The sequence below is a fragment of the Balaenoptera physalus genome, assembly GCF_965194825.1.
Source record: "Balaenoptera physalus genome assembly, chromosome: 16".
NCBI lineage: Eukaryota > Metazoa > Chordata > Mammalia > Artiodactyla > Balaenopteridae > Balaenoptera > Balaenoptera physalus.
In genome coordinates, this window is record NC_138898.1 from 33,686,276 (window position 1) to 33,711,733 (window position 25,458).

A 25,458-nucleotide genomic window follows, 5' to 3' on the forward strand; every position below is an offset into this window, starting at 1 on the left:
TATCATGAGGGAGTGTTGAAATGATGGTATAAGTTTAGTATCTTGAGGTTACACATGTGATCAAATTACTTAGAGCTATACACAAACACACTCTAAGGAGTGCATATATAACCGGTGAAATCTGAATACATTCTGTGGTTTGTACCACTGTCAATTTTCTGGTTTTGATATTGTACTATAATTCTGTTAATTTTGGAGGAAGCTGGGTAAAGGCCACATGGAATCTCTGTGTAAATTTCTTTGAAACTTCTAGTGAATTTATAGGTATTTCAAAATAAAAAAGTTTTTTTTTTTTAAAAAAGGCATCAGATAAATCTACTTCTTGGACACACTGATTGAAACAATTCTAATCAAAGTTTAAAAATTTGACAATTTAGAGAAATCTCACTGCTTGTGTTTTTCAGAATCTTAGATCTTAGAGATCCAATATACTACTTCAGTCATTCTCAAAATGTATCTTTTACATACATCAGCATCACCTAGGAACTTGGTAAAATTGCAAATTCTCATTCCACACCCCAGACTTAACAAATTAGAAACTCAACACTGGGTCCCGGCAATCCGATTTTAAAAAGCCCACCAAGGGACGCTGATTCACACTCAAGTTTGAAAACCACCATTCAAATGGGTGCTCCATAAATGTCAATGATAATGATGTTATGGGGCTTACCCTGGTGGTGCAGTGGTTAAGAATCCGCCTGCCAATGCAGGGGACACGGGTTCGAGCCCTGGTCCGGGAAGATCCCACAGGCCGCGGAGCAACTAAGCCCGTGAACCACAACTACTGAGCCTGAGCTCTAGAGCCCACGTGCCACAACTACTGAAGCCCGCATGCCTAGAACCCGTGCTCCACAGCAAGAGAAGCCACTGCAATGAGAAGCCTGCGCACTGCAACGAAGACCCAAAACAGCCAAAAATAAATAAATAAAATAAATAAATTTATTTTAAAAATAATAATGATGATATATTTTATATTTGAATCACCCTTTTTCCTAGTGGAGACCCTCTGTCAAAACCACAGTCCAGGCCACCGCTTTTCCAAGCTGCCTGTGACTCACACCGATACATTCTCCATATATGTTTTCAACAGGGAAATCTTTCAAAAACCACCATCCTAGGTCACTAAAGCACACAAGCTTCTACTAAAGATGTAATTTCCCATAAAAGCCAAACTGTAAAGGGAACATTTGTTCCCATTAAACTTGGCTTAATGAGCACTCTTGGAAATACCTAAAGCCTTTATCTTCCACCCAGAAGTGATGCTACGAGAGGTGAAATTACATATAAATCAGTAGTGCCTTAAGCAATTTACAAAAGAGTCCCCAAATGTAAGTTACATAAGTATAAATAATAATATTAATATCTCCCTCATCTTGTTTTTATCTCTAGGACTGGGAGGATCACCTGAGAAGTGCAGCTTCAAAGATCTCTCCCAGGGCTTCCCTGGTGGCGCAGTGGTTGAGAATCTGCCTGCCAATGCAGGCGACACGGGTTCGAGCCCTGGTCTGGGAAGATCCCACATGCTGCGGAGCGACTAGGCCCGTGAGCCACAATTGCTGAGCCTGCGCGTCTGGAGCCTGTGTTCCGCAATGGGAGAGGCCGCGATAGTAAGAGGCCCGCGCACCGCGATGAAGAGTGACCCCCACTTGCCGCAACTAGAGAAAGCCCTCACGCAGAAACAAAGACCCAACACAGCCATAAATAAATAAATAAATAAAATTTAAAAAAAAAAAAAAAGATCTCTCCCATTCCAGGTCTGGGAATGGGCACGCTGCAACAAGCCTCTCCATCCTCAGTTTCCACACTTCATAACCAGTAAAGGCTCCAAATCACCTAAAGTGGTTGTTAGAACCTTTCTGCATATGATACCTTTTTTATAAAATTAATGGCACTCATTCCAATAATGGCTTCAGCAGAGAAAACCCCCTTTTCAGTGCAATGTATCCCATTGTTGTTTCATTTTCCTCCATCACTAGAAGTGCCCTAATTGTATACTTTAATGAATAAAATTGACTTCCAACAAATTTTGCTTTGAGTAGCTTTTATGTATTAAGACAGCCCTAGAAATAATTGGAGACTCTGGGAGAGGTGACAAGAATTGGGAAGCAGGGAGCTAGTGGTAAAGCAGAGTTGGTAATCCTATCTCAAAATTTGGTTGGATTTCTTATGCAGTGACAAGGATGGGGGAGAATCTGAGGCCTGAGGGTAGGGTTACCCATCTGATAGGCTATATTGGCTCTGGAGTTGTTGACCAGGTCAGAGGCTAAATGACTACAAAAGTGTGATTCAAGGTTAGACCAGCAGGGAGATGGACCCCACCACCCCAGGGAGTATCCAGCTGAGCAGCATGTGGCACTGGGCCAGTGTCAGTCAGTATCACTGTAGTGGGTCCAGATGTTCATGGATAGGACTCCTGGACCAAGAGGAGGTCAGGTAGAGCTAGACAGGCCCCTGCTCTGAGTTGGGGGGAGGGGAGGAAGTGAGAAGCAAGCCCCCAAATGTGCTGCAGCCCACAGTGGAGATGGTAGGATGAAAGAGGACTTTGACTCTGCACCTATCCACCACTCAAACCTCTATCAGGATGGCACATCATTCTCAAAAACTTTAGCTCAGGGAGTGCTTTAGTACCTTGTCCCTATCCAGACTAATGGGGAGGGACTCACTGATGAACACTTCTGGGAAGAAGGAGGAATAAGGGATGCACGAAGGTGGTTTAGGAACTTCTGGTTTCCATAGATTATCCTGGAACCTCGAATGGGGCATTTAGAAGGCTCAGTTTGGAGCAAAAAGACAGCAGCAAGGGAGGTAAGGCATGGAATGACATCAACACTATTAAAGGCACTGTATCCCATCATTTTAAATCAGCAGTTCTCAATTCTGGCTGCACATTGGAATCACCTAAGGAGCATTTAAAATTCCCAGTGCCTGAGCCTCACTCCACACAATTACTTCAGAATTAGGGATGGGGCCTAGCCATTGGTAATTTTTAAAGCTCCCCTGGGATTCTGATGTGAAGCCACTGTTTTGTTCTAGACCTTCACTACTTTAAGTGTGATCCCCCAAACCACAGCACTGGTACCCTCTGGGAACATTATAGAAATGCCAGGCCCCACCCCAAACCTGCTGAAGAGAATCTGCATTTGGATGAGATACCCCAGGCACACTGCAGCTTGAGAAGCACTCTTCCTAGTGAACATTGAGAGCAGTGAGTCTCACCACTGGGTGCCCATTAGAATTACCTGGGAGGTACATTTATCCTGTCAGGGAAGAAGAAATTTTCCTCTACCCTTCTAGGTTCTTCTGGCTGGTCTAAGAATTAAGTTGACATGGGATAGATCAACAGGAGAAAATCAAACAAAAGATTAACAACATTTTACATGGGAGAGACCCAGGAGAACTGAGTAACTCACCAAAATGGCCAAAACCCTCACCTTAAACACCAACCCAGCCCTACTAAACACTGACTTAGCAACTAACTACAATCAAGTAGGAGGACGGAAAGGGGAAGATGGTCCAGCACCTGCAGCCATGCTGGGGTGAATTGGTCACCTGAGGGCCAGGTTACCTGGGCAACCAACTCCTCACCCTCAGAGGCACAGAGCTGGGGGCAGCAGAAGCCTGCAGAAGTGAAGCTGCTGAGGTTGAAGGCCTACCCTTCCATCCCCACTAGTGGCTCACAGTTGACCTGGAAGCTGAACCTTTCAACCAAACCCCCAGGAGCTGTCAATTCTCCTCAGACCTCACATAATGTAGAAAGGTCTACGCAGCCTCACACCCCTGAGAGGCTATTAGTGAAGAGACAGATTTCTTAACATCCAGCACAAATCTGCTGCTCTAAGCAATGGGAACTGTGAATGGGGCGGGCAGGGATAAGGAAGAGCAATGTTGAACTTTACCTGAGCTCCTAGAAAACAACAATGGTTAAGAAATCCTCTCACACTTCTGTTTTCCTGGAAACCATGCAAGATGGCAGTTCTCTTGCTCTCTCTACATCCCCTCCTTGACCAGTCGCTGCTTGACCTACACCCTACTCACTTGACTGACCTCCCTCTTAGCCATAGAGCCTAATCAGTAACTGCCTATATGCTTGTTCCCCACAACCCAGCCCCCCACCCCCTAATCCCCATACTCCCTCATCCCACCCTACCTAGTGATTGTTCTAATCTTTAGATCAGAATGGCTCTACCCTGCTAGTTTATCAAAGAGTCTCTGAGGAACATGCCCTTCTGCTGGTTTCCCTGGTAACCAAAGAGCCAACCTGAAGTCAATTCCCCCTATAACTGGTAATACACCCACTCCCATAGCAAGGACTGTGGCCATGTCCTGCCTGCCATCTGCCATATACAGTAGGCTGTTGCTCAGGATCTTGCTTTGGACATGTAAGATCCCCTATCTAATAAACCATTGATGTCTCTGTTGCTGACTGTGGGCTCTTTCTTAGGTCTTGAGGTTGGCAAATACAGAGCTTGCTGGCCTGTGGGGTGCAGCTGTGGATGAAAAATGTTACCTGCCATATCCGCAAACAAAGGATACTGTGTTCATCAGGCCATCAGCCACTACAGCCACTATTGACAGTGAGCTCTAAGGAAATTCAGGACGGAGACAAGGAGGTTGCCTGCTGCCAATCCTTCAGCCACTGCAGCCACCCTCAACTGTGCACCCTGAGGGGATTCAGGATGGAGAGAACAGGATATTGGCCCTAGATAGCTAAAGTGCATTTCAAAGGAATGATTTCAGTGAGCCTAGACTCTTATATTTTCCCAGCATAGAAAAGCACTAAATTCATTAACTTGAGATGTCTGGTTTTCTTTAGTTAACAGTAATCTTTTAACATTCTGACTACCTGGTTTTTGTTGCAAAACTCCTATATATCCTGGCTCTTCCCGTACGTCTTCAACGCAGTCCCTTAGAGTGATCTGAGAGACTGTCTTCCAAGCTTTAGTCCTCAGAAAATCCTCCTTATAAAACATAATTCTCAACTTTTAGGTTGTGCATTTTTTTTCAGTCAACAATTTTGGCAATCACAAAGGGACCCAGAGCAGATCTCCCTCCTTTGCCTAAACTCTACAAGGATCTGGAGCCTGGTACAAGCAGAGGTCTCTTGGTCCTGTCTACCTCCTCGGAGAGTCCAGGCATATTTGGGTGAGTCTGTCCTGGTTCATGGATCTCCCATTATTGGTTGATAATTCTAAATTTTATTCAGTGGTGTTAAACTCCTCTCTGGAGGAGTAGGTTGTCCTTGAAACTTAGTTTCAAGAAGAAGTACCTGGGTTATCCTCTGTAAAAGACACTGGGAAAGATTTTGCTCAGTTTAGACACAGTGGTTTTATCCTCAGTTGAAAGACTGAGAAGACTTTGGTCATTTGAAAGAACACTGAATAGGTTGGACTGGGTAATTAGGGTGAAGAATGACCTGTCGTTTTTCCTTGAATTGGCTACCTTAATAGAGTTTGCTGAAATAAAACTGAAATCGTATGAGACCTTTCAGCTCTGAAGAAGGGGACATCTCCTCTCAGCCAGCAATTGCTTCCTCAGGTAATTGAGAAACTCGCAAAAGTGGTGGAGGCAAGTCCTCGTACCATGCAGCAGTCCCTATAGAGAAACCCATTCATTTTAATTAAAGCTTGCTCTGCCAGGGACATGAATAAGAACTGGCCGTTCCATGGTCTGAGCACCCATGGTGGTCTTATAATAACAGAGGAAGGGGTTTCCCTGGTGGCGCAGTGGTTGAGAATCTGCCTGCCAATGCAGGGGACACGGGTTCGAGCCCTGGTCTGGGAAGATCCCACATGCCGCGGAGCAACTAGGCCCGTGAGCCACAACTACTGAGCCTGTGCGTCTGGAGCCTGTGCTCCGCAATGGGAGAGGCCGCGACAGTGAGAGGCCCGCGCACCGCGATGAAGAGTGGGCCCCGCTTGCCGCAACTAGAGAAAGCCCTCGCACAGAAACGAAGACCCAACACAGCCAAAACTAAATAAATAAATAAATAATAAAAATAAAAGGAATTCCTTTAAAAAATAAAAAAGATAACAGAGGAAGAACCCAAGACACATAAGAGGAGCTGAAATGACTCTGGGGTATAATGTAGAGCAGTTAAGCTCAAGCACAAGCACAAGCAGCACATTGGCCCATCACATTATTCTCACAAGTGATTTTGATTTTATTTCAACAAACCAACCTCAGAATGGGGAACAAGGTTTTCAAAACAAAAGAAAAAGGGACAACATATTGCCTGCCTCCAATACCCCGGCCAGGTTTATGTACATACAAAACTTACACTTACAAGTACTTGCTTAATTGGGAATTAAAGAAAATTTTGCCCTGAAAATGACTAAAATGGGGCTACTTTATAGTGTACACAGTTAAGTTAGAAAAAACTGTCTTGATAAAACATCTTTTCAGAATTCTGACTTTAAAGAAACAAAGCCCTTCTAGAGGGAACTTGCATTTCTCTTCCTGTGTCTTTGACATGTAAATGTTCTACCTGATCTTCGGAGTTGTGTGTATGTGTGCACGCGCATGTGTGTATTTTGAGAATTTGGTCTCTGCCATGAAAAAGGTACACATATGGTATACATTTGGTAGCCAACTGAATAGACTGGGATTCTGAGTATTCTTTTGTGTGACTGTACCAACTCTCAGGGGCTTTTTGCCATCTTAACCTTCATTGTGTCAGCCTATAAAACAAAGGCTTTTACTTTCTTAAAGTATTTTTGGGAGTAAACTTTCTGGATCTAGTTTAGGCAGCATCCTTCACACTCTCTTGTGGGGAAGCCTCTTGTGTCTCATTGGTTTGAGTCACTATTAAGATATATCTCATTAATGGCCAAATGATGGATCCTTTAAACTGAAAAAACTCTAAATTGGTAAATTTCTATAGACTGCTCATTATAAACAGCTATTTTATTGGTACCTATGAGGAAAATTAATCAACTTATATTAAATTTATATATATATTAAATGGTTAGCTTAAGAACTCCCTTAGTTTAAAACAAGCAAGGAAAACCAGTTTGGGAAGCCTTATTTGTGTTCTCCTCTTCTCCTCAGCGGATCTTACAGATGCTAATAAAAACATTAGAATAGGGGCTTCCCTGGTGGCGCAGTGGTTGAGAATCTGCCTGCTAGTGCAGGCGACAGGGGTTCGAGCCCTGGTCTGGGAAGATCCCACATGCCGCGGAGCAACTAGGCCCGTGAGCCACAACTACTGAGCCTGTGTTCCGCAACAAGAGAGGCCGCGACAGTGAGAGGCCCGCGCACCGCGATGAAGAGTGGTCCCCGCTTGCCGCAACTAGAGAAAGCCCTCGCACAGAAACGAAGACCCAACACAGCCAAAAATAAATATAAAAATAAATAAATAAAAGATTACTATAAAAAAATAGAATAATTAACGTTAATTAGGTTGATTAACAGGAAAATAAGGAGAAAAAAAACTGAAGGGAAAGTCTAGACACTTTTTCCCAACACGGTAGAAATTTTAAAGGGACTTATTTCAAATGGATAAAGAAATCTTTAGATGGTTATTTTAAAATGGGATAAATAAAACAGGTGTTAATGGGATTAAATCAAAGGTTTGATACAATACTACCTAAGATTGGATGGGCCAAAGGGACCCCCCCTATTGACCCCCAACATTAAAGGGCTCCAAACAAGTCTTCTTTATTTACCCCAGTTATATATATATTTAAAAGGCTGGGAGAAAATTACAGAGATACCTGATCAACAATTACTTGGGGCAATATTTAGGCCAATTAATCAAGTTAAAGGATTGACAAAAGGGCCAGAGTACCTTGGCTCAACCCCCCCAGAACCTTTTATACAAAAATAGATTAAAAGGTCAGGATAAAAAGAAAGGTTTCTAGGACTCCTTGTAAGACCAACACTTGTTGATTGGATCTGAATGGAAACTAACGGTAAAAGTATAAAAGTTGATAAAATTGAGATGAAAGTTTATAAAAATTGGTATATTTAAATGGGCTTTATATAAGATAGGTGATGCTCCAAGGACAATGGTGCTTCAAGGACAAAGGACGACCCTGCCTGAAAAAGTTTCAGCGTTACACCCCCTACTGGACTCTTAATCACCCTCCCCACCATGTTGCCAAGGTTATGAAATTCCTGAGCCCACCTGGGCGACGCCTATAAAAACTGATCAATAGCACATGTTCAGGCTCAACTGTCCCAGACTACTAGGAAGTCAGCCTGCTGTTCTGGCAGTGACCCTTCCCTCTAATAAATTCTATCTTCTTTACATTCTGCCTTATGTCTGGAAATTATTTTCCAACCCGCGTTTGGACCACGACAAGATTGTTCCATCACTTTTGCTTAATTATATTGTGGGATAGACATGTTTCACTGGAGAATGCTTCCCCTGCTTGGTATTATAAAAGAGGGCATATGAATCTGCCCCTAGGGAAATATTAATTAAACATACTAAAGAAAACCAATAGGGTTACCTGAGCCCATATAAGATAAAGTAAAGCCGAGAGCTAATATTTGGGGGCTAATAATAATAGAGATTTTGCTCTGGGTCTAACTTGTGTACTCAGAAAGAGAGCCTTGGTTGAATGCCTTATACAAGTTTTTGAAGGCATGATAAATTAAACCCACCCTAAAGTTCTAAAACACAGAGCTCTGAAATTTCAGTTTAGTTGGAAATCTCACTGATATAGAAAAACAAATTAAAGAAAATACATTTGGGCAAATCAATCTTTTAATATCATTTATGTGACAGACCAGTTCTCTGGGGAGTTAAAAGCAACTGTCTTTGTCTTGCAAATCTCTACAAATCAGAAGTGTAAATACAGCACACAGTGACCTGAGACTGAACCTAATTACCTCAATCAGGTAGAACCTGAAACCAAGGGGAAAAAAGGGAAAAGGTGGCTTTTTAAACTCAAACCGGTAGAAAGGCTCCCTCAACCAAAATCTAATTCATATCCTCCTTAAGGGTTTATCAAGGACAAATACAAATCTTAAGTCTTTTACACAAACAGTAAAGTCTTAGTCATCTGAGCAAGCAAATTTAATTTATTACTACTGTTATTTATAAAATAGTAAGTTTATATTGTAATACCTGATTCATAACTAAGTTTTTATTTTTTTATTTTTAAAATTTATTTATATATGTATTTATTTTTTAGTCATGCCACATAGCTTGCGGGATCTTAGTTCCCCAACCAGGGACTGAACCCCAGCCCCTGGCAGTGAAAGAGCAGACTCCTAACCATTGGACCACCAGGGAATTCCCCATAACAAAGTTTTTAAAGTGAAGCTATGAGATCTCTAGTTTTGTCTGTTTATATGGCTGTGTGTACATTATATGTGATGTCTGTACCTCTGGAAAATATTATCAGAATTAAATGTATAGAAGAGCTCTATTTAGTTGACTTAAAAGTAAGCACTTACAAACTAAACATTTCTAAATATGAAAGAAACTGGCCAGAATAAATTTCAGGTTCACCTGATCTAGGAAATACTCAATATTAAATTAACATCTGGTATGCTAGCTTAAGCTAGTTTAAGCTTACTGGTTTAATCAATATAGACATGTTTTACTTTTATTGTACCTAGGTTTCCTGAATGTCAATACGTTCATGATATTTCTGTAACAGAGTTTGTCAATAACAACAACAAAATTAGCTCGGTTTGGTAATATTTTCATAGGTTATAAAATAAATGTAAATGAGATAAGAATTTTCAGATAAGAATAAGAATTTGAGATAAGAATTTTCATAAATAAAATAAATGTAAATGAGAAAAGAATTTGAACTCTTTAGGAATACTTATGCTTTGGGTATGTCTGTCTAATCTAGTTTCTCCAGATTTTGGTAAAGAGTTTTGCTAAATGATGGGAATTCACTGAATATCTAGGTCATTTCAAATAAGATAAAATACTGGAACATTAATTGCTAAACAGGTCTAAATTTACCTACCTTTGTCTCCTTACAAGAGGGAAACTAAAGGTATTTGGGTTTATTAGACACGTATATTGTACCTCATTGAGGAAAGAAATTATATTATATGTTTCTAGAGGTTATGGGATACTCCAATCAGAAAATGCCGGTATGACAAACAGTTTACAATTACCTGCTGCTTGTTGGGTTTTGCTAGAGATTAAGATTTTTAAGGGTTAAAATTTGTAGTATGTAATTAAAGCTACTAAAGATAATAAGGGGAACATTTCCATATACAAAGAAAGTAGGATGTGTGTTTTCAGCAATGAAGGTATGGAAATATATTTTGTTAAGGGGAAAGAATAATTCTCTCCTAGAGCTGGTTATTTCTGGATAAAAAAAATAAGGGACAAACTAATATGGATACAAAAAGTAGTGGAAGGTTTGCAAAAAGGGAACCCTGTAAAAGAAGTTTTGTACATAGTCAGGCTGGAATTAGACTAAATTTAATTAGGTAAATGGGCTTTGTTATTAAAAGTAGGCTGGTACAAGACTGGACTTGGTTCCTATCTCTCTGTTAAGAGAACAAAGTTTTCTTGGAATACTGCTTTTGATAACAGATTGTGTGAGTTTCTTTGCCTCTCAGTGATCTGTACTTGGTTTTTTGTTTCTTAAATCTTTTGTCACTTTGGTTAAGTGAACAAGTATTGTTCCACAGTGATCTATGATCTTATCTGATCAAGTGTTTTGAGACCTTTTTGATATGTTTTTGACAAACTTCTCAAATATCAAATTCTAACAAGTTATTTTGACCTCTAGCTAACTCTGAGATGTTTCAAAGGAACCCTGAGACAGCTCAGAGAGGAATATTAAATTAATATTATTTTGGCTTATTTGGTATGTTAAATTACCTAAGAAGCATTGTCAAATGATTGGAGATGAACGTTTGGTTATATTGTATGGATAAATGTCATTAATACAGGTATTCTAAAATTTACATGGAGTTCTTAAAAATATGATATGCTCTGGGATAATGTTATCAGTCACAATTCTAGTTATTATCTTAAAATGTATGTCCAAGAAATATCCAAGTTTCTTGTCAATTGCCCTGTGATCAGATCTTTCACCATGTAGTCTTTTGTCGTTTATACACAGTCAGTGCTTTACTCTGATACTCATAAAATGAAGATATCAAAGAAAATTCATAAAAAGAACTTTTTTTTACAAATATAAGTTCTGATAACTTTTAGATCATACCACTAAACTGGGTAAAAATTTACAGAACTCTAATGGAAACCCGAAGATTTCATCCAGATCATCAGGAATTAATTACATGGTACTGAATGAACTGATAAGTATGATTTATAATTTTATGACTTTTTCTGAAATATACTTTTTTTTATAAGATTATTTATTTGTTTATTTATTTATTTTTGGCCGCGTTGGGTCTTCATTGCTGCACATGGGCTATCTCTAGTTGCGGTGAGCCGGCTCTGCTCTTCGTTGCGGTGCACGGGCTTCTCATTGTGGTGGCTTCTCTTGTTGCAGATCACGGGCTCTAGGCACGCAGGCTTCAGTAGTTGTGGCACTCGAGCTCAGTAGTTGTGCACACGGGCTTAGTTGCTCCGCGGCATGTGGGATCTTCCCGGACCAGGGCTCAAACCCGTGTCCCCTGCAATGGCAGGAGGATTCTTAACCACCGCACCACCAGGGAAGTCCTGAAATATACTGACTTTTAATCTTTGTTTTCCAGAAAAACCTTTCCTCTTATGCTGTGGCCCACACAAGTTGATAAGTATACCTTTGTAAAGAAAGATAAAACATGTATCTTTTTCTCTCTACCTGATCATTCCAGAATTTGGCTTCTCCAGCTGGCTCCCCTGTGGACTTGATGGTTTACTGCAACCAGATTACAACTAGTTATACTAATTATTGTTTTAATTTGTTCTCTTTGTTTCCAAATTGTTTATTCTTTGTGTCTCTCTCTGCTGCATTATGACTTTATTACTTATCCTGTCTAGTTTATAAGACTGTCTTTTGCATTACCCAATGTGTAACTAGGACTCTAGCAAAATTAATGATGGCTAAAAGTCTTGAGACTGTTAATTATATATAAAAAACTCCACATAAGGTAATTGTAATAGTGAAAATCTAGATATGGGAAGAAGCAACAAGGCAAAACATTTCCTGGATCATAATAGACTAGTAAGATAGGAGAGCCAAAGAATTTTAGATTATCAACAGGGCCTGATCCAAAAAAGATCAGCATATTGAATGGCATATCAGCAGAATCCTTGCCTGATCTAGGAATGAACCATCTTAGCACTGTGGGACAAAATTTGTCATAAAAAGCCTCCCAAACTTTGTTGAATTTATGACCAAGGGGAGGCACTGTGGATGAACAATGTTACCTGCCATGTCAGCAAACAAAGAATGGTCATCAAGCCATCAGCCACTATAGCCACTATTGACAGTGAGCTCTAAGGGAACTCAGGATGGAGACGAGGAGGTTGCCTGATGCTAATCCCTCAGCCACTGCAGCCACCCCTGCACCTTGAGGGGATTCAGGATGGAGAGAAGCAGGATATTAGCCCTAGATAGCTAAGATGCATATCAAAAGAATGATTTCAATGAACCCAGACTCTTGCATCTTTCCATACATAGAAAAGCACTAAATTCATTAACTTAAGATGTCTGGTTTTCTTTAATTAACAGTAATCTTTCGAAGTTCTACCTGGTTTTTGTTGCAAAACTCCTATATATCCTGGCTCTTCCTTTACCTCTTTGGCGCAGTCATTTAGAGTGATCTGAGAAGCTGTTTTCTCGGTTTAGTCCTCAGAAAATCTGCCAAATAAGATATAATTCTCAACTTTTAGGTTGTACATTTTTTTCAGACACAGCCCAACCATCCCTTTCCCATAAGACTTAGATAAGACTCACAGATGCTACCTCCACCTTGGCCAGACACAGACCCTCCAGATTCCCATTCTTTGCCTCATAAGTGATTGGCTGAACTGCTTGCCCCCAATCATCAATAGGAACAAAATGCTTGTTAAGCAAACTTTGCTTAAGATCATCTCCTTCCCTCAGGTCCCTGAACTTTGGCCCACCCTCAACCTGAACCAGCATACAGCCCCTATTGAGAATGTCCTGGCCTCAGGGTAAAATATCCTCTGATACACCATCTGATGTCACTCCCCTTTATCCCATGTCCCTACCCCTGTGCTTTCTATTCTTCTCCCTATAAAAGATAAACCCCTCTTTGCCTAACCATTGAGACACACAGATTTTATGGTCAGAGTGCTTTCCCTCTGCCCCACTCCCTTTCCCTTTCAATAGTACCTTCTCTTCCCTTCAATAATCCTTTCAAATAAAGTCTCTTTTTATAGAGAGCAGACATGAGAAATCATTTGACAGGGGAAATGGAGAAGCTAGGGGGTAGCTATTTGGAAAAGTCACCCTGAGGACAGCATGAGGAAGCTGTGTTTGGGGAGGGTGAGAGGGTGAAGGATGGGAAGCAGGGTCCTAAGGATTAGCTGGGGATGATAACATTTTGCCCAGGGTCAGCAGCAAAGAACAGGACTGAGGATCCAGGGGGTTGTGAGAGTGAGGGGGTCTGCTACCCCAGACTCAGGCCTGGATGCCATTTAAAATGCTCCCACCTCTTCTTCCCTGCTCCTCACTCCCCTAGCATGGGACACTGATGTGAATGGGCCCAACAATGGCCAAATAATGGAGACTGTAGACTGCCTCCTACCTGCTCCCACCACTGCAAACTTTCCTCTTGTAATTAACCCCTCACTCTCCTATACCCTAGATTTCTCTCCCATAGACCAGCTCCTTCCTAGCACTCAAACATTTCCCTCATCTTAAACAATTTCCTCTTTGACTCCCAGTCCAGAGGCTGCCCTATTTCTCCACAAATAACCAAATTTATTTAAATGAGTTGTCTTCATCACTTCATTCCCTCACCTCCCAGCCAAGCCTCCCACAGAGAAAGTTGCCAGCAGACCTCACAGTTCCACAGCATCTCCCTGTAGCCACATTTGCAGGCTTGTCTGACTTGACCCAACAGAGTTCCCCAGACTTGACCCTCCTCCCTGAAGCTTCTCCAGTAAGTTCATTGGTGCCACAATTTTGTTACTCCTATCTCTCTGGTTTCTCCTGAAACTTTGCTGTTTTCCCTCCCTTGCCTGGGCCTTGCTTGTGGTCTCTCTTTTCTTTTCTCCCCTAGCTATACTCTCTCCCAGGGTTCCAAGTATCACTTACATGCTGATGACCACTGGACTTAAATTTCCAGCTCGGCACATTCCCCTGAATTCTAAACACATTCTCCCAGCTGCCTACCCTGCATCTCACCCTCAGAAAATGGCACCTCAGTTCACATGGGAGTTGGTTGTCAGGTTTGCCTTTCCCTCACTCCCCACTCCCAAATTATCAGCAAGACTCATGGCTACTTCTTCTGAAATCTGCTGCTTCTCCTCATGCCCACTGCCACCACTCTAGTCTAGTCCAGGCTGTGGGCATCTCTCCCTGGACTTCTATGAGCCTCTCAGCTTCCATTCACCTTCTCCAAACTGGTCACCCTGCCCCACTTAATTGCCATAGTGATCAGGTCCCTTTCCTGCTGAAAACTTTGATGGATTTTCACTGAGCTTCAGTGATAACCCTAAGTCCTAAACATGACCTACAAGGCCCAGCATCCTATGCTGTGTGTCCCCTTCTCCCCCTTCCTTTGCTCACTGTGCCCCAGCCATTTCCTGAACTCACAGAATTCTTTTCTACCTTAGAACTTTCCTCATGCTCTTCCAACTGTTTTGGAGCACCTGCCTTCCCATTTTCTGCTTGGTTAATGCCAACTTATGTCTAAGTCATATCCATATATACTCAAGAAGGCCGTTCTGTCCTCCCCAGAGTACACCTGTCCTTATGATCTCTTGTCACACCTGAGCTTCTCCTTCGCAGTACTTATTATGTGTGGATTCTGGCTATTTATTTCTATAAATAGTTGTTTAATATCTATTTCCTCCATTTAACTCTAACCTAGGGGAGTGATCCTGTCTGCTTTCATCACAACTATAACTCCTAGTTCTTAGTATAGCACTAGACACAGAATAGGGGTTCAATAAATGGTTCTTGAATGAACACTAAGTATTTTACAATAATAAATAGACACACACCACAAGGACATGGAGTGCCCATTCCCCCACTGCTGTGAGTGTTGACTGCCAATGTCACACAGCTGCCCCATTTCTTTGGAGAACTGACCTCAGCTGAGGAGAGCTGCCTCATGGCAACCTTCAACCCCACATATTACAGGCTTGCTCCCTTGCCTCAAGGTAAGGTGAGCAGAATAAGGAAGGGAAAACCAACACTTTGTGATGCCATTCATGCTCTATAGCTCCCCATGGGATAAGGCTGAAGCTAGACATCACCTGGTCTTTCCTTAGCAGCTTCTCTATGCTGCTCACCTAACCAGTATTTCTTGAGAGCTCCTCCTTAATAAACCACTGAACAAGAATCTCGGTCTCAAGCTCTGCTTCTAGAAAACCCAATCTAAAACACCTATAATGTGGAGGAAAATATGTGGAGTCAGGGATGAGAAGGAAAAATGAAATGAAGAGAAGTGAAATGAAAGGAAAGAGAGACCTTGCATGAACTAGTGCATGCCCCAAGAATTGAGGTGGATAAATCAACTCTCTGCATCTTTGGTCCCTCCACAAAATTATTGAATGAATGACTGAGTGGAGAGAGGAGAGAAGGGGAGAAGAGGAGAGCCCTGCTTCTTCCCCCACTTCTCCCTTATATTCACCATTCATCCCCTGTCCTTTCACCCCACGCTGACATCACACACACCCTCCCTTACTGCTCTGCAGGAGATGCAAATGCACACTCTCCAATCCCTTTGGGTTTCTCTTTTAGTGCCCCTAGGAGGTAATAATGTGTTCAGTGAGGCCAGAAGAGATCTGGTGGTCCCCAATTCTTTAATGGAATCTCAGCCCCTCCTAAAGGAAGAGAAATGGACATTAGGTTCATATGAGGCAGGAGACAGATGGGCCCCCAGGCCAAACGGTTGAGTTCGTTTCTTGTGGACGACACTCTGAGACGAGATGGGAATAACAGAACAATTGAAAGAGGAGGCAGGGCCCTGCCCAGATAGAAGATAAGAGACCACATATTCCTCATTCTTGAAGTCAGGAGACCTCCCCGACTACACATGCGCAGAAAAGCTCTTGGAGGTCAAAAGGGGAGTGATGCCAACTAATGCTCACTTACCCATAGGCCTCTTTGGTAGAATCCATCTTGGCTAAGAGATGCATGCTCACACATGGGAAAATCCTGAGATACAACAAATATGGACTCTGAACCAGGCAAATCAAAATGATTGGTCAAAGGAAACATGGAAGAAATGCCCCATAAAAGTGATTCAAACTGCTATGAGGGCGCGACTCTCTCTCTGAATCCACCTGTGTGTCTATCCACACGTACTCTTTTTTTCTTTTAATAAATACTTTACTTGTTTCACTACTTTCCGTCTTTGGGGGAAATTCTTTTCTGCAAAGCTGTAGGGCCAGGGCCTTGTCACTGACCACTGGTCTAGTGGCTAGGATTCGTTGCTCTCACCATCCCAAACCGAACTCAATCACTGGCCGGGAACTGAAACCCTGCTTCAAGCCACTGCAGGCTGAGGCCACCCGAGATCACATAAGCCTTCTTTGCCCTGGAACCAGCCAGTATGCCCTGTGTGTCCTGTAACACAATCTTTTGTTAATCACTAGCTAGGGTACTGGGTAAAGCAGTGTTTCAAATCCTGGCCCCCTGGGCTAATGGCATTTAAGAGACATAAATATTTTGCCATGGTGACACTGTAACAGATTAAATTACAAATCTTCCTGGAGCAAAGCTGCTTTAACAAGGTTAGACTTGCATGAGGAGAGCAGAGGAAGTTCCATGCCCTCTCAGGACAAAGTTGGGACCAGTGGATCTGAGAGGTGGTAGGGAAGTGGAATAGCCACTACTACTATCTCAGGCCAACATTTCTTGGCACTCTGGGCTTCCTGAGTCAATCTTGCCTCTAGAAATGGAGTGTCTAATCCAAAGCTTGTCACTGAAAGATATCTTGTGTCATTCTTTTCTCCAATGCCTTGCCAGGCATTATGTAGCCTGCATCGCTCTGCATAATTAATGAGTTAATCCTCACGGTCATCCCCACCCCATCACCACTAACAAGCTGTTCTTAGCTGAAAGATCCTCCAAAGCAAGTGGTTAACAGTGCTCTGCCCCAAAACATTAGAAGTGTCAAGCATGTGTTTCCTCAAAGGAAGAGAGGAGGCAAATACTCAGGAGAATTACTACTGATGCAAATCTAATCAGGGAACCCAAGATGAAATCTGGCCCTCAGTTTTAAGTAGACAAGATTGGAAAGTTATGTAATTCTCACAAATAAGCCTGTCCCTTCTAATACAAAGTGGACTTTTACAAATCCAGGTGGGCTCTCAGATTAAGTCCTGGTGGCTGTCACTTCTCACAGATGATTATAGTCAATCAGTTAAGATTAAGGTACATTGAAGAAATCCAGAAGGGCTGGGTGTGTTGTCCTGCAGGCAGTCCCTGGTGGCCTATATCATTACTGTTCAAATTATGATCCATGGACCAGGGGCATCAGCATCACCTGAAAGCTTTTTAGAAATGGACACTCAGGGAGATTGGTTCAAAATGGCAGAGTAGAAGGATGTGCTCTCACTCCCTCTTGCAAGAACACCAGAATCACAACTAACTGCTGAACAATCATCAACAGGAAGACACTGGAACTCACCAAAAAAGATACCCCACATCCAAAGACAAAGGAGAAGCCACAATGAGATGGTAAAAGGGGTGCAATCACAATAAAATCAAATCCAATAACTGCTGGTTGGGTGACTCACAAACTGGAGAACACATACCACAGAAGTCCACCCACTGGAGTGAAGGTTCTAAGCTCCACTTCAGGCTTCCAATCTGGGCATCCGGCAATGGAACGAGGAATTCCTAGAGAATCAGACTTTGAAGGTTACCGGGATTTGATTGCAGGACTTTGACAGGCCTGGGGGAAACAGAGACTCCACTCTTGGAGGGCACACACAAAGTAGTGTGGGCATCAGGACCCAGGAGAAGGAGCAGTGACCCCATAGGACACTGAACCAGACCTACCTGCTAGTGTTGGAGGGCCTTCTGCAGAGGCAGGGGTGGCTGTGTCTCACCGTGAGGACAAAGACACGGCAGCAGAAGTTCTGGGAACTATTCCTTGGTGTGAGCCCTCCCAGAGTCCGCCACTAGCCTCACCGAAGAGCCCAGGTAGGCTCCAGAGTTGGGTTGCCTCAGGCCAAACAACGAACAGGGAGGGAACCCAGCCCCACCTATCAGCACACAAGTGGATTAAAGTTTTACTGAGCTCTGCCCACCAAAGCAACAGCCAGCTCTACCCACCACCAGTCCCTCCCATCAGGAAACTTGCAAAAGCCTCTTAGAGAGCCTCATCCACCAGAGGGCAGACAGCAGAAGCAAGAAGAACTACAAGCCTGCACCCTGTGAAACAAAAACCACATTCATACAAAGATAGACAAGATGAAAAAGCACAGGGCTATGTACCACATGAAGGAACAAGATAAAACCCCAGAAAAACAACTAAATGAAGTAGAGATAGGAAACCTTCCAGAAAAAGAATTCAGAATAATGATAGTGAAGATGATCCAGGACCTCAGAAAAAGAATGGAGGCAAAGATCGAGAAGATGCAAGAAATGTTTAACAAAGATCTAGAAGAATTAAAGAACAAACAAACAGAGATGAACAACACAATAACTGAAATGAAAAATACACTAGAAGGAACCAATAGCAGAAAAACTGAGGCAGAAGAAAGGATAAGTGACCTGGAAGACAGAATGGTGGAATTCACTGACATGTAACAGAATAAAGAAAAAAGAGTGAAAAGAAATGAAGACAGCCTAAGAGACCTCTGGGACAACATTAAACGCAACAACATTTGCATTATAGGGATCCCAGAAGGCAAAAAGAGAGAGAAAGGACCTGAGAAAACAGTTGAAGAGATTATAGTCAAAAACTTCCCTAACATGGAAAGGAAATAGCCACCCAAATCCAGGAAGTGCAGAGTCCCACACAGGATAAACCCAAGGAGAAACATGCCGAGACACACAGTAATCAAATTGGCAAAAAATAAAGACCAAGAAAAATTATTGAAAGCAGCAAGGGAAAAATGACAAATAACATACAAGGGAACTCCATTAAGGTTAACAGCTGATTTCTCAGCAGAAACTCTACAAGCCAGAAGGGAGTGGCATGATATACTTAAAGTGATGAAAGGGAAGAACCTACAACCAAGATTACTTTACCCAGCAAGGATTTCATTCAGATTCAATGGATAAATCAAAAGCTTTACAGACAAGCAAAAGCTAAGAGAATTCAGCACCACCAAACCAGCTCTACAACAAATGCTAAAGGAACTTCTCTAAGTGGGAAAAACAAGAGAAGAAAAGGACTTACAAAAACAAACCCAAAACAATTAAGAAAATGGTAATAGGAACATACATATCGATAATTACTTTAAACATGAGTGGATTAAATGCTCCAACCAAAAGACATAGGTTTGTTGAATGGATACAAAAACAAGACCCATATATATGCTGTCTACAAGAGACCCACTTCAGACCTAGGGACACATTCAGACTAAAAGTGAGGGGATGGAAAAAAGATATTCCATGCAAATGAAAATCAAAAGAAAGCTGGAGTAGCAATAATCATTGCTTTGAGTAGCAATACTCAAAGTCTACTCAGAGAAAATTGACTTTGAAATAAAGAATGTTACAAGAGACAAAGAAGGACAGTACATAATGATCAAGGGATCAATCCAAGAAGAAGATATAACAATTATAAATATATATGCACCCAACATAGGAGTACCTCAATACATAAGGCAACTGCTAACAGCTATAAAAGAGGAAATCGACAGTAACACACTAATAGTGGGGGACTTTAACACCTCACTTCCACCAATGGACAGATCATCCAAACAGAAAATTAATAAGGAAACACAAGCTTTAAATGACACATTAGACCAGATAGATTTAATTGATATTTATAGGACATTCCATACAAAAACAGCAGATTACAATTTCTTCTCAAGTGTGCACAGAAAATTCTCCAGGATAGATCACATCTTGGGTCACAAATCAAGCCTCAGTAAATTTAAGAAAATTGAAATCATATCAAGCATCTTTTCTGACCACAACACTATGAGATTAGAAATGAATTACAGGGAAAAAACGTAAAAAACACAAACACATGGAGGTTAAACAATACATTACTAAATAACCAAGAGATCACTGAAGAAATCAAAGAGGAAATCAAAAAATACATAGGGACAAATGACAATGAAAACACGATGATCCAAAACCTATGGGAGGCAGCAAAAGCAGTTCTAAGAGGGAAGTTTATAGCTATACAAGCCTACCTCAAGAAACAAGAAAAATCTCAAATAAACAATCTCACCTTACACCTAAAGGAACTAGAGAAAGGAGAACAAACAAAACCCAAAGTTAGCAGAAGGAAAGAAACCATAAAGATCAGAGCAGAAACAAATGAAATAGAAACAAAGAAAACAATAGCAAAGATCAAGAAAACTAAAAGCTGGTTCTTTGAGAAGATAAACAAAATTGATAAGCCATTAGCCAGACTCATGAAGAAAAAGAGGGAGAGGACTCAAATCAATAAAATTAGAAATGAAAAAGGAGAAGTTACAACAGACACCACAGAAATAAAAAGCATCCTAAGAGACTACTACAAACAACTCTATGCCAAAAAAATGGACAACCTGGAAGAAATGGACAAATTCTTAGAAAGGTATAACCTTCCAAGACTGAACCAGGAAGAAACAGAAAATATGAACAGGCCAATCACAAGTAATGAAATTGAAACTGTGAATAAAAATCTTCCAAGAAACAAAAGTCCAGGACAAGATGACTTCACAGCTGAATTCTATCAAACATTTAGAGAAGAGCTAATACCCATCCTTCTCAAACTCTTCCAAAAAATTGCAGAAGAAGGAGCACTCCCAAACCCATTTTATGAGGCAACCATCACCCTGATACCAAAAACAGACAAAGAGACTACAAAAAAAAAAAAAATTACAGACAAATATCACTGATGAATATAGATGCAAAAATCCTCAACAAAATACTAGCAAACAGAATCCAACAACACATTAAAAGGATCATACAACATGATCAAGTGGGATTTACCCCAGGGATGCAAGGAATCTTCAATATATGCAAATCAATCAATGTGACACACCATATTAACAAACTGAGGAATAAAAACCATATGATCATCTCAATAGAGGTAGAAAAATCTTTTGATAAAATTCAACACCCATTTATGATAAAAACTCTCCAGAAAGTGGGCATAGAGGGAACCTACCTCAACATAATAAAGGCCATATATGACAAACCCACAGCAAACATCATTCTCAATGGTGAAAAACTGAAAGCATTTCCTCTAAGATCAGGAACAGGACAAGGATGTCCACTCTCACCACTATTATTCAACATAGTGTTGGAAGTCTTAGCCACAGCAATGAGAGAAGAAAAAGAAATAAAAGGAATACAAATTGGAAACGAAGAAGTAAAACTGTCACTGTTTGCAGATGACGTGATAATTACTATACATAGAGAATCCTAAAGATGCCACCAGAAAACTACTTGAGCTAATCAATGAATCTGGTAAAGTTGAGGATACAAAATCAATGCACAGAAATCTGTTGCATTCCTATACACTAATGATGAAAAATCTGAAAGAGAAATTAAGGAAACACTCCCATTTACCATTGCAACAAAAAGAATAATATACCTAGGAATAAACCTACTTAGGGACACAAAAGACCTGTATGCAGATAACTATAAGACACTGATGAAAGAAATTAAAGATGATACAAACAGATGGAGAGATATACCATGTTCTTTGATTGGAAGAATCAACATTGTGAAAATGAATATACTACCCAAAGCAATCTACAGATTCAATGCAATCCCTATCAAACTACCACTGGCATTTTTCACAGAAGTAGAACAAAAAATTTCACAATTTGTATGGAAACACAAAAGACCCCGAATAGCCAAAGCAATCTTGAGAACGAAAAATGGAGCTGGAGGAATCAGGCTCCCTGACCTCAGACTATACTGCAAAGGGTACAGTAATCAAGACAATATGGTACTGGCACAAAAACAGAAATATAGATCAATGGAACAGGATAGAAAGTCCAGAGATAAACCCACGCACCTATGGTCAACTAATCTATGACAAAGGAGGCAAGGATATACAATGGAGAAAAGACAGTCTCTTCAATAAGTGGTGCTGGGAAAACTGGACAGCTATAGGTAAAAGAATTAAATTAGAACACTCCCTAACACCATACAAAAAAATGAACTCAAAATGGATTAGGGACCTAAATGTAAGACTGGACACTATAAAACTCTTCAAGGAAAACAGGAAGAACACTCTTTGACATTAATCACAGCAAGATCTTTTTTGATCCTCCTCCTAGAGTAACGGAAATAAAAACAAAAATAAACCAATGGGACCTAATGAAACTTAAAAGGTTTTGCACAGCAAAGGAAACTACAAGCAAGACGAAAAGACAACCCTCAGAATGGGAGAAAATATTTGCAAACAAATCAACGGACCAAGGATTAATCTCCAAAATATATAAACAGCTCAATATTTAAAAAAAAGAAACCCAATGCAAAAATTGGCAGAAGACATAAATAGACATTTCTCCACAGAAGACATACAGATGGCCAAGAAGCACATGAAAAGCTACTCAACATCACTAATTATTAGAGAAATGCAAATCAAAACTACAGTGAGGTATCACCTCACACCATTTAGAATGGGCATCATCAGAAAATCTACAAACAACAGATGCTAGAGAGGGTGTGGAGAAAAGGGAACCCTCTTGCACTGTTGGTGGGAATGTAAGTTGATACAGCCACTATGGAGAACTGTATGGAGGTTCCTTAAAAAACTAAAAATAGAATTACCATATGACCCAGCAATCCCACTCCTGGGCATATACCCAGAGAAAACCATAATTCAAGAAGACACATGCACCCCAATGTTCATTGCAGCACTATTTACGATAGCCAGGTCATGGAAGCAACCTAAATGTCCATCAACAGATGAATGGATAAAGAAGTAGTGGTACATATATACAATGGAATATTACTCAGCCATGAAAAGGAACGAAATTGGGTCATTTGTAGAGACATGGATGAATCTAGAGACTGTCATACAGAGTGAAGTAAGGCAGAAAGTGAAAAACAAATATTGCATCTTATTGCATATGTGTGGAACCTAGAAGAATGGTACAGAAGAACTGGTTTGCAGGGTAGAAATTGAGACACAGATGTAGAGAACCAAACGTATGGACACCAAGGGGGGAAAGTGGTGGGGGTGGTGGGGGTGGTGGTGGGATGAATTGGGAGACTGGGATTGACATCAGTCCACACTGATGTGTATGAAATAGATGACTAATAAGAACCTGGTGTATAAAGAAATAAATAAAATTAAATTAAAAAAAAAGAAAAAAATGGATTCTCAGGCTCCACCTTAAATCTACTGAATCAGAATTTGTATTGGAGCGGAGGAAAACAAATTATTCCCCACCCTCTTACATTCTATGACTGAAGCCCTGGAAATTAAACTGACAAAAGACAATTTAAGACAGAAAAACAGTGTTTATTAACATATGCATTGTGCATGTAGGAGAAACTCAGCGATGAAGGACTTGAGAAGATGAATAGAACTTGGGGCTTATATTAGCATCTTAATAAGGAGCAATAAATTTGTACAGAAGTGAGAAGACAAAGGAGAAGGGGTTTGAGGTTTTAAGGGGGGCAAGCTGTGGAAAGGTATATATATATATGCAGGGAAACTAATGGAAGATAAGGGTTGTTTTAGTAAAGTTTGTTATGTAGATTCCTCTTGGTATTGTTCCTGGGCTGCTAAGAGTCTAGAACTGTCTTCCTCTTCCTGCTGAGAGAGGGAGACACCCTAACACATGGAAATATAAATCCTGCTCTTAAGCAAATAGAGGAAGAGGGCAAAGAGCTTGTTTGGCATGTGGTGTTTCTCAACTGTCTTCAGCTCAGAATAATCCTTATGCTAAAGTGGCATATTTTGGGGTGGCATCTGATCCCCTATACATTTTTACCCTATTCCCAGGCAATTCAGATGCATAATAAAGCTTGAGAGGTGCTAGCTTTCAGCCCTTAGAGTTTCTGGAGTGGATGTGTTCATGTGTGCAGATGCTGCTGCAAGTCAAATGACACAATGGGCCCAGTCTCTAGCTCACATCTCACCACCAACTTCACTCAACACCATAGCAGGAACAAGCTTCAGTTTCTGATGACAATGTAGATACTAATGCCCTGATACGACATAAAGTGGAATTAGGGCCAAGAATTGGATTAGTTACTATCTATCAAAATAAAAAAAAGTACATTGAACTTAGTGAGGCTGCTACTTGACACAGACAGTGCCTTAGAGCCTATTAATTTATTTATGTGCTCAGATTTCTCTGGGAAATATTTAAGGTATAGTACATAAATCAACAAGATGGCTCTTTCTTTTTCAATCCCAGGCACTGTGAGATCCACGGGCTTCAGTGCAGACATGACCAAGTCCAAAAACCACACCATGCACAACCATGCCCAAAACTGGCACAGGAATGGCATCAAGAAGCCCCAGTCACAAAGATATGAATCTCTTAAGGGAGTGGACCCCAAGTTCCTGAGGAACATGGACTTTGCCAAGAAGTACAAAGCAGGGCCTTAAGAAGATGCAAGCCAACAACGCCAAGGCCATGAGTGAACGTGCCAAGGCTATCAAGGCACTCGTAAAACCCAAGGAGGTCAAGCCCAAAATCCCAAAGGGCAGCAGCCCCAAGCTTGGTCAACCTGCCTACATCACTCACCCCAATCTCAGGAAACATTACTGTGCCTGCTTTACCAAGGGTCTCAGGCTTTGCTGGCCAAAGTTCAAGGCTCAAACCAGGCCCAGGCTGCTGCTATGGCTCTTGCTCTGGCTTCAGCTCAGACTCAGGCTCCCAAAGGTGGCCAGGCCTCCAAGAAGGCTCCAAAGTAGAGGTCTCTGCTGATTCAAGGACAGAAGGACTGGTATGACCTCTGGGCTGCTACCTGCATGGGGCTGGTGTCCTCCTGTGTTATTTGTACAAATAAACCTGAGGCAGGATCTGTCAAAAAAAATCAATCAATCAATCAAGAAGATGGACTTAGTTAAAAGTCAGAGTCAAGACAGAATAAAAACAAGAGTAGGGACATAAAATTGAATCAGGGCTGAAAATGTACACCATGAAGTCTAAATTCTTTTTTATGACTGCGCCACAAATTTAGTGCTGCATTCTAGTAACCAAACATGAGAATAAACCCAGTCAACACCATTCTCATATGATAAAAAGAAGCCAATTGCTAAGAAGGAAGAAAATATTCTCTGTTC

At 41.2% G+C, this 25,458-nt stretch overlaps 1 pseudogene across 1 annotated transcript; it reads left to right on the plus strand.

Moving 5' to 3' along the window:
* Positions 1-766: 766 nt before the first annotated feature.
* LOC309645822 (large ribosomal subunit protein eL29 pseudogene) lies at positions 767-25,208 on the plus strand (annotated as a pseudogene). The gene has a single exon. The product of its transcript is annotated as a large ribosomal subunit protein eL29 pseudogene (transcript).
* Positions 25,209-25,458: the final 250 nt, after the last annotated feature.